Source organism: Miscanthus floridulus, chromosome 18 (assembly GCF_019320115.1).
Source record: "Miscanthus floridulus cultivar M001 chromosome 18, ASM1932011v1, whole genome shotgun sequence".
NCBI lineage: Eukaryota > Viridiplantae > Streptophyta > Magnoliopsida > Poales > Poaceae > Miscanthus > Miscanthus floridulus.
In genome coordinates, this window is record NC_089597.1 from 120,829,035 (window position 1) to 120,838,335 (window position 9,301).

The window sequence follows — 9,301 nt, forward strand, 5'->3', positions numbered from 1 at the left end:
AAATAGGAATGTTTTCTTTGTACCAAAGATTGTACTGAGTCGTACTCGAGTAGGATTCATTTTTAGGCTCCGGGTATAAATATCAAACCCCGGTTATTGTAAAACACACAATCAATCCAATACAAGTTATTTACTTCGGTCACCGTATAGGGTCCTTCCCAAGGCGGAGAGAGTTTGTGTTTCTCTTTGGTTGATTGAGTCATTCGAAGCACGAGGTCTCCGACCTCGAGGATTCTCCCTCTGATTTTTCTTTTGTGGTACCTGTAGAGTGTCTGCTAGTAGCAAGCAGAGTAGATGACGGTCGTCTCATGGGCCTCCTCGAGTAGGTTGACTATGTCTTGTTGAGCCTCCATGGCTCGGTCGTGGTCAAAGGCCTTCACTCTTAGAGCGCCATGGTCGAGGTTAGAGGGCAGCTCTACTTTAGCTCCGTAGGCTAGGAAGATAGGTGTGAACCCTGTGGATCGGTTTGGGGTCGTTCTCAGGCTCTAGAGGATCGCTAGGACCTCTACGACCCATAGCCTGGCATACTTGTTGAGTCGGTCGAAGATGTGTCGCTTAAGTCCTTGGAGGACCATGCCATTGGCACGCTTGATTTGACCATTAGTACATGGATGTCTGACCGAGGCCCAGTCGATCCTGATGCCGTATCCAACACTGAAGTTCAGGAACTTCTTCCCGATGAAGTTAGTTCCATGGTCAGTGATGATACAGTTAGGAATGGCGAACCGGTAGATGATGTCGAGGAAGAATCTGACTACCTCTTCCAAGCGAATGTTGGTGATGGGCTTGGCCTCTATCCACTTGGTGAATTTGTCGACCACTATGAGTAGGTGAGTGAAGCCGCCTGGGCCCTTTTTGAGGGGTCCTACCATGTCGAGGCCCTAGACCGTGAACGACCAGGTGATGGGGATGGTTTGAAGCTCCTGTGCTGGCAAGTGTGTTTGTCGAGTGTAGAACTAGCATCCCTCACACCTACGAACGACCTCCTCTGCATCTTGTAGTGCGGTGGGCCAATAAAAACCTTGGTGAAAGGCTTTTCCGACCAGTGACCTTGGGGCCACGTGATGTCTGTAGATTTTGGCATGGACCTCAAGGAGGAGCTGCTTGCCTTAGTCGGTAGGAACGCACTTCATGAGTACTCCCGGCGGACTTCATTTGTAGAGTTCATTACCGATCACGATGTATGTCTTGGCGCATTGAGCGATCTATCATGCTTCAGTCCTTTCGGGTGGGAGAACCTCCTCAATGAGGTAGGCGAGTAGCGGCACTCGCCAGTCGGCTTAATCGAGTGCCACCATGGCAACATTGGTGGGCAATGTCGTCACGGAGGCACTGGGGTCAGAGCCCCCGAGAATTAGGTCGGCATCAGGGTGTGTCTAGATCGGACCTTCTAGGATGCTGGTAGAGGTTCATGAAGGTCATTGATGAAGACCCCATCCGGAGATGGAACCCACCTGGCAGCCAATTTTGCGAGAAAATCGACGGCATTGTTGTCCTTTCGGGGGACATGGTGTAGCTCGATCCCCTAGAATTTGTCCTCGAGCTTGCGCACCTCCTGATAGTATGCTATCATAAGGGGGCTTTTGCAAGAGGACTCCTTCATGACCTTGTCGACGACCAACTCTAAGTCATCGTGGACGTAGAGCCACGTAGCACTGAGCTCGATGGTGATGCGTAGTCCGTTGATGAGGGCCTCATATTTCGCAGTGTTGTTTGAGGCCAAAAAGTGGAGGTGGATTGCGTAGCGGAGCCTACTCTCATCTGAGGAGATTAGAACCACTCCAGCCCCCTAGTTGGGTGCCATTACGGACCCATTGAAGTACATCGTCCAGTACTCATGGGTGACGTCTAGGGTTGGGAGCTGGACCTCCCTCCATTCGATGACAAAGTCCATGAGAGTCCAAGACTTAATAGCAGTATGGGGGGATATACCTGATGTTGGTGCCCATTAGCTCGAGTGCATACTTGGAGATTCGTCCTGTGGCATCGAGGTTGCGAATGATGTCTCCGAGCGGGTATGAAGTGAAGACCGAGACTTCGTGGTCGGTGAAGTAGTGCAGGAGCTTCCGGGTCACCATCAGCACGGCGTATAGGAGTTTTTGCACCTTGGGGTACCAGACCTTGGGGTCGGTGAGTACCTCCTAGATGAAGTATACTGGTCATTGGACCTTAAGGTGGTGTCCAGGCTCCTCCCTTTCGACGACTAAGGCGGCGCTCACCATGTGGTTGCTTGTTGCGACATAGAGGAGGAGGGGTTCTCCCCGTTCGGGAGCAACGAGGATTGGGGCCGACGTCAGTGATGCTTTGAGGCTCTCCAAAGCCTAGTGTGCTTTCTTAGTCCAGACGAAAGCGTCTATCTTTTTGAGAAGCTTGTAGAGAGGCATCCCCCGTTCGTCGAGCCGGGAGATGAATCAGCTCAGGGCGGCCAAACAGCCGGTGAACCTTTGTACACCCTTGATGTTGCGTATAGGGCCCAGTTGGAGATGGCCATGATTTTTTTAGGGTTGGCCTCGATGCCATGTTCGGAAACGATGTATCCAAGTAGCTTCCCCTTCGGAACCTCGAAAACAAAATTTTCAGGTTTCAATTTGATGTTGAACCTTCGGAGGTTCGTGAACATCACAGCTAGGTTTGCGATCAGGTCGCAAGCTTGAGGCATTTTGACCAATATGTCATCAACATAGACAGCGATTGTTGCTTTTGGCCATTTGACTTGGTCAGGCTGATCGAGTGGGTCGATTTAATCGGCGAAGCATTGCTGCATGCACCGTTGATTGGTGGCGCCAGCGTTCTTCAGACCAAAAGGCATGGTTACGTAACAGTATAAACCATATGGGGTGATGAACGAAGTCATAAGCTGGTCGAACTCTTTCATTGTGATCTAGTGATAGCCTAAATAGGCATCTAGAAAGGAGAGGATTTCACATCCTGAGGTGGAGTCGATTATCTGGTCTATGTGTGGTAAAGGAAAATGGTCCTTTGGACATGCCTTGTTGAGGCCAGTATAATCAACACATATTCTTCATTTCCTAGTCTTATTTTTAACAAGAACAGGATTGGCAAGCCAGACGGAGTGGAATACCTCTTTGATGAATCCGGCTGCCAGAAGTTTGACGACCTCCTCACCTATGGCCCTGCGCCTCTCACCGTCAAAGCGACGCATGCGTTGCTTGGTGGGCTTCGAGCCTAGGATGAGGTGTAGTGCATGCTCGGTAACCTCCCGTGGTATGCCTGGCATGTCGGAAGGTTTCCATGCGAAGACATCGCGATTGGCGCTTAGAAAGTCAGCGAGCTCGCATTCCTATTTGGTCGGGAGCTGGGTCCCGATCCACACCATCTTGGTAGGGTCAGTAGGGTCAATCCCCACTGCCTTAGTTTCCTCGAGTGGGCTGAAGGCAGTTGAGGAGGTTGGCTTGTTGAGTCCAGAACTGCTGGGGTCGACAACTCCTCGAGCCGCGGGAGCTCAGAAGAGTTGATGACGGCAGTGGCAAGCTCATAATGCTCGCGGTCACATGTGTAGGCGTGCAAAAAGTGCTACCCACAATGATGATGCTGTTCGGTCCTAGCATCCTCAACTTTAGGTAGGTGTAGTTGGGGACTGCCATGAACTTGGCGTAGCATGGTCGCCCCAAGATGGTGTGTTAAGGCCCCGGGAAGTCCACCACCTCAAAGGTAAGTACCTTTGAGCGGAAGTTGGCTCAGTCGCCAAATGTGATGGGCAGGTCGATCTGCCCGAGTGGGTATGCCTATGCTCCCAGGATCATGCCGTGGAAGGGAGAGCTCACCGGGCAGAGCTCCGACCAGGGGATGCGCATGGCGTCGAGGGTGTCGACGTAGAGAATGTTGAGGCCGCTGCCTCCGTCCATCAGCACCTTGGTGAGGCACTTCTTGTGGATGATGGGGTCAATGATGAGTGGGTAGCGACCTAGTCTAGCAATGTGGGATGGATGGTCCCTCTGATCAAAAGTGATCGGAGATTCTGACCAACGAAGGAAGGAGGGGACGACCGTTTCGATGACGCATGCCTCTCTATATCGCACTTCGTGGTGGCGTTTGGAGTAGATGGCATCGGCTCCCCTGAAGATCATGATGCATTCCTTGGGGTTGGGAAAGCCATCTCTATCCTTGCCCGCTGCGCCTTCTTTCTTGGCTACTGCCTCCTTGTCTTTTCCTTCTTTCGGCCCGCCGGCCTATCGCAGGAAGCGTTTTAGGAGCTCGCAATCCTTGTAGAGGTATTTGATGGGGTAGGCATGGTTGGTGCATGGACTATCCATGATCTTGTTTAAGTGGTCAGGCTGGCCCTGCTGGGGCTGCTTGCCCACAGATCAGCTATGGCGACCAACATAGAGTTGGCCGATCGGCGCTGATCCTTCTTATTCTTTTTGCCCCTCTACATGGAGGGGCCCTCGCCCTTGGCCTTGCCCTTGTCCTAGCATCCATTGAAGACCGCTCCAACCACCTCCTCGCCGAAGGTGTGGTTCGTGGCGATGTCGAGTAGGTCGCGGGTGGTATGAGGCTTCAGGCAGCCAAGCTTGTGGGTCAGGGACTCGCAGGTTGTCCCGGAGAGGCATGCGCTGATGATGTCCGCGTCGATGACATCAGGAAGGGAGTTGTATCATTTTGAGAACCTATGGATGTAATTCCGTAGGGACTCATTGGGCTCTAGCTGGTAACTCTTGAGGTCCCAGGAGTTCCCAGGGTAGACATACGTCCCGTGGAAATTTTCTCGACGAAGATCCTCTTGAGGTCTGCCCAGTCGCGGATGCTATCATGCAGGAGGAATTCGAGCCATGCTCGAACATGTTCCCCCACATAGATGGGGAGGTATTGAATGATGAAGTGGTCATCATCCACTCCTCTGGCTCAGCAGGCGAGCTGGAAGTCTTTGAGCCATATATTAGGATTCGTCTCTCGAGCTATCTGAGCTAGGACTCTGGTCATCGGGTCAGCGACCATGCCTGGGACACGTTTCACTGCTCCCCTCAATGGTCCAGCTAGGGCTTATGTTGCATGCTCTCATCGCCACCCGATGGACGTCATCATCATGTCGGGCCCGACGCCGGTTGCTGATGACACTGCGAGCATCTCGGTTTGGCCCAAGCCGCTCGCGCATAGGGGGTCGGTGTGGAGCGGGCACCGAGTTAGCCTATGGTGCCGCTGCGGCCTCCTGTTCCACGCTCGACGACTATAGTGGTGAGCGGATGGAGCGATTTATCTGGTGTGTCCCCACTCTCTTGGTGGGGAGAGAGGCCATGAGTCGGTGTCACGACGTGGAGCTCTCTGCCACTTGAACGGCGGCGGTCTCCACTAGCACCCGGAGGTTCTAGTGGACCGCCTATTCCTGTGGGTCGACAGGCTCGGGAAGGTCGCGCAGAAGCATCGCTGCCGCGGCGATGTTCTGGCCAGCCCGAGCGAACTGTGGGGGATCATTCCCCCCATCTATGATGTTGCGCTGAACCTGGCGGGTGCGACCCCGAGTGCCGCTTGCTGGGTTACGCGCGCGGGGCACAACGTGGTGTGTCGAGCGCATCGGCGTAGGTGGCGGCTGGTTCTGCTGCCTTTGTCATAGCTCCTCACCATGCTCCTACGCACACACGACGACCTCTGCGCAAGGGTCCAAAGGGGTGTGGGTCTGTAGAGACTCCGCTATCACCGGCGGCTATATCAGGGCATCTACCATAGTGCACTCCTAGGATAGAGGGTGGCTAGGTGCCATGATGTTGCCGATGCTGGAGCCGTCGCTCTTGACATCATCATCTAGAAGGTCATGGAAAGAGGCAGGAGCATAGCTCGCCATCCCCACGAATGCAGATGTGAGAGGGGGCGACGCCAGCATCTTCTGGAGCCCCCATGCGTATGTGTCTATGGGGGACGTGAGGCCATAGGGGAACCGATCATATGGCGGTCATGGCAGGGATGATGGGGTTCCTCCAAAGAGTCGGTGGTAAATATAAAGAAGCGAGTAAAGAACAGTATGTATGTTACTCATAGTGGGGTTTGAACCCAGCGTAGGCTCGGAGTGAAGCATGGGCACCTCATCGTTGAAGTCGTCGGGTGTCCTAGAGTCAACGGGGGATGCTCCTCCTTCAATGGGCATCAGGACAAGTGCCTCCTCGCGGAGGCGAAGCACGCTGAGCCGGTCAATGATGTAGTCCAGGCTTCCGAAGAGGAAGGCCTAGGATGGCTCGAAGATAGGAGGAACCCACATCCCAATAGGTGGGAGCATGGGAAACTCCAGTGAGCCAAAGTGAGTCATATCACTTGAGCCTGCCATGCCAAAGATGGCAGAAAGGTGGGCCATCTGATGACCAAAAGTGTGAACATATGGTGTCTTCCCCACGGACGGCGCCAACTGTCGGTGCGAAAAGTGACCAACATGTAAATATTTGTAGTTTTGTTGTACATTATGATCGGATGTGGCCTAGCACTCAATGACACAGGGTTTATACTGGTTCAGGCAACATGCCCTATGTCTAGTTTGAGTCGGTCAGTGACTTTATTCCTGAGCCTAGGTGCTTGAAGTTTGTTGTGGGGTTACAAACAAGAAGGAGTAAGATGGGGGGTATCAGAGGTCTGGTCGGACTCTGAACCGAAGGGCCAAGAGTGATGGGAGTTCCGACATGTGCTAAGTGTTGCTCTATTTGGCTTTAGAGTTCTAGAGCCAAGCAGAGAGAATCGGAATGATCCTTATGTTGTTTGTTGGAATCATTGGTTGTTTGACTCGATCCGAATCGATCGTCCAACTCATCGTCTATGTGAATCGATCATTCTATTTGGAGAGAGTGCATCCCCTTTTATAGATGAAGGGGACAGCTTTACAAGAGAGAGTGTGAGAGAAAGAGAGTGTGTGTGCTACCTAGTCTTGTTGCCTACGCCGTTGGATACAAGGCGGTTTGTTGGTGCCCACAACACTATTGATGTCTGGATGCATGTGGTCGGTTCTACTACGTTCTTCTAGTATGGCCAATGTCGGCGCCTACCATATAGTAGGATAAATGTCGGCGCCTACAACACTGTTTATGTTCTGACATGTCTGGAAGGTTATAAAGTACCCTTCCGACATGACCTAATAGTACTCTCCTGCAAGTGTGCAGGGTATGATCCTTGGTATTGCGGTTGACTAGAACTTCCTGCCTTACTTGCTCTATCTGTTTCCTAGGTCTTCACCGAGCGGGTGTCCCCGGTCAGTCTTTCCCTAGTCGGCTCTGGCCTCCCAATCGAAGAAGAGCTGTAAGCAGAGGTTCAGTGTGTTTCCGGTCGAAGAGGTGGGTTAGAGTCAAAAGCAAGTGTCGTTCCTCCTCGGCCAGGCCTTCTAGTTGGAGAGGCCGGCTAGAGTCAAAGGTGAGCATCGGTCCTCCTTGGCCCTTCCGATCAGAGAGGTGGGCCAGAGTCAAAAGCGATGGAAGCGAGCACCGTTCCTTCTTGGCCAGGCCTTCCGGTCACAGAGGCGGGCCGGAGTCAGAAGCGATGGAAGCGAGCACCGTTCCTTCTTGGCCAGGCCTTCCGGTCGGAGAGGTAGGCCAGAGTCAGAAGCGATGGAAGCGAGCGTCGTTCCTCCTTGGCCAGGCCTTCTGGTCAGAGAGGCGGTGGGCTAGAGTCAGAAGCGACAGAAGTGAGCACCATTCCTTCTTGGCCAGGCCTTCCGGTCGAAGAGGCAGGCCGGAGTTAGAAGCGACAGAAGCGAGCGCCATTCCTCCTTGGCCTGGCCTTCCGGTTGGAGAGGCGGGCCAGAGTCAGAAGCGATGGAAGCGAGCATCGTTTCTCATTGGCTAGGCCTTCTGGTCGGAGACTGGATCGCCCTTCTGGCTAGTCGTTAGGTTTTTGGGCCGGCCCAGGAGTTGCGCGTCGTTCGCAACATCGTCTGCTGGGCCGAGCTTTTATTGGAAAGCAGGTCTATGAGGGACCCCGGGTTTATGAACCCGACACTATCCAAAAATTCAAAAATATATTTTCAAGAAGTTACCCAAATACTTTTACATGGAAAACAATGCAACTAAAAATCCTAAAATCTAATTTAATCTTAGAAAATCAATAGAAAATTTCCTTTGCCATAGAAAATTATGAAACTAGTTAAAGATATTTTCTAAAATCATGCTCTATCTTATGGTATCAACTAATTGTAATAGATAGTGAGAGTTTGAAATAATGCAATTAGTTGATACTCGCTCCCTATAAGAAAAAGGTCCAATTTATCTCTCTCAAGCTTGAAATTGTTTGAATATTTATGAAACTTATTTTGATGCTTATTTGCAAGTAGAAGCTCTCGTTATCTATTATGTCTAATCGATGTTGACCATTTGGGCCACATAGAAGCGCCGACAGAGCATCATCAAGACTGTATTGGACGCTGCTGATCGGTTCCTGTAACACCCTTGGTGTTACACCATAAATCATTGACTAAAATATGTCAGGAGCATCATGTATATGTGTTAATGCACGTGATAAAGTGTGTAGATCAATTTCTATAACTCAAAACGATCAACTAGAATGCGAAACGAAAGTTGATTCGATAGACATGTTATATCACTTAGGGTTTAAGACCAATTTTTATTAAGCAAAAATGCTATAGAACATGTATGTGGTACTTAAATAAAGTTTGAAGTACAAACTTTATAGATGACAATGAAATACTTGCGGTCGAAAAATGATATTACTAGCTAATATTTCCACTAGCTTAGAAATCGCAAATAGAAATCAAATTCAGCTCAAAACGTTAGGAATTTTGAAGTCTGCCAACAGTTAGACACTGCTATGTTTAGCAATTTATTGTGACAGATTGGGTTAAGGAGTGGGGTAGTGTTATAGTTCGATTTGGTAGTCTCATGTGCCATCTTGAGCATGGCGAAGATGGTTTAGGTCCTAAAGCAATCATTTGGTCGTGTTGAACGCTTTAAAATTCATGAGTGTCACTATCTCGGGTTGGTTGGCGCCGGGTGCACGGTCACCGCATGGCCTTCTCACGCCACGTACATGGCCACGTCCCGCGCGGTCAACCGTGCCGCCGCGCTTGGCCGGTTGAGCCGCCTAGGCTTGGCCAAGGCCGGCCGTAGTGAGCCGTTGGCCCCGCGCCCTGCTGCTCTGCCTCACACTACCATCTTGGGTGCCGTCGCGGCCGCGCTACGCTGCCATCGTGTCCACACTGCTGACACTACTCGTGTCGCGACGCTACCGCTGTCGTCACATCATCATCGCGTCCACGCTGATCCGCTACACCTCTGTGTTGTTGCCGTCCCTGTGCGTGTCGCCTCTACTGCGCGCACGTGAACGAGCACCGTCGTCATGCCATTTATGGCACTGCGTC